The sequence below is a fragment of the Portunus trituberculatus genome, chromosome 47, assembly GCF_017591435.1.
Source record: "Portunus trituberculatus isolate SZX2019 chromosome 47, ASM1759143v1, whole genome shotgun sequence".
Taxonomy (NCBI): domain Eukaryota; kingdom Metazoa; phylum Arthropoda; class Malacostraca; order Decapoda; family Portunidae; genus Portunus; species Portunus trituberculatus.
In genome coordinates, this window is record NC_059301.1 from 17799308 (window position 1) to 17799753 (window position 446).

The window sequence follows — 446 nt, forward strand, 5'->3', positions numbered from 1 at the left end:
AGCTTCGTTAAGGTAGCGGAAGCACTAGCGCGCTGCGTCTCCACTCCTGCGTGAATCCACGAGTCATCAAACAGGTAAGTGGCAGTCACTGAGTTGGATACTCTTTTCGTCATAACACAAACATAATGCAACACAACACAAGGCACTTCGTTGATCTGTACCCTTGGAAAGGTTTGAATAATTCATGTACACTTCAATAACATCAACCCGGGAAAATACACAATACCAACTACATCTCACTGTGCGCGTCGCTGGCACTGCCCCGATGCGGCACGTTACTGAGGCAAGCGGTAGATGTCAAGAACTGGGGGACGACTGGTGAAGGGTTACTTTACGAAAATTTGACACACAGATTGTAGTTGAGATTACTCGCGGCTCCGTGAGGATTTACACTCAGTGACTGGCTGCCTCCACCACCGCAAGCCAAGCGCTTGACTTTAGTTCAA

The 446-nt window shown here is 48.4% G+C and overlaps 1 protein-coding gene across 2 annotated transcripts in view; it reads left to right on the plus strand.

Annotated features, from left to right (window-relative positions):
• The window catches only part of LOC123520810, a 9750-nt gene continuing 9304 nt past the window's right edge, over nucleotides 1-446 (plus strand). The window contains exon 1 of one of the 2 annotated variants that reach the window (XM_045283431.1): nucleotides 1-74. The gene's annotated coding sequence lies outside the window, so the exon portion shown is untranslated. The remainder of the gene's footprint in view (nucleotides 75-446) is intronic. The other variant, XM_045283432.1, reaches the window with a different exon arrangement.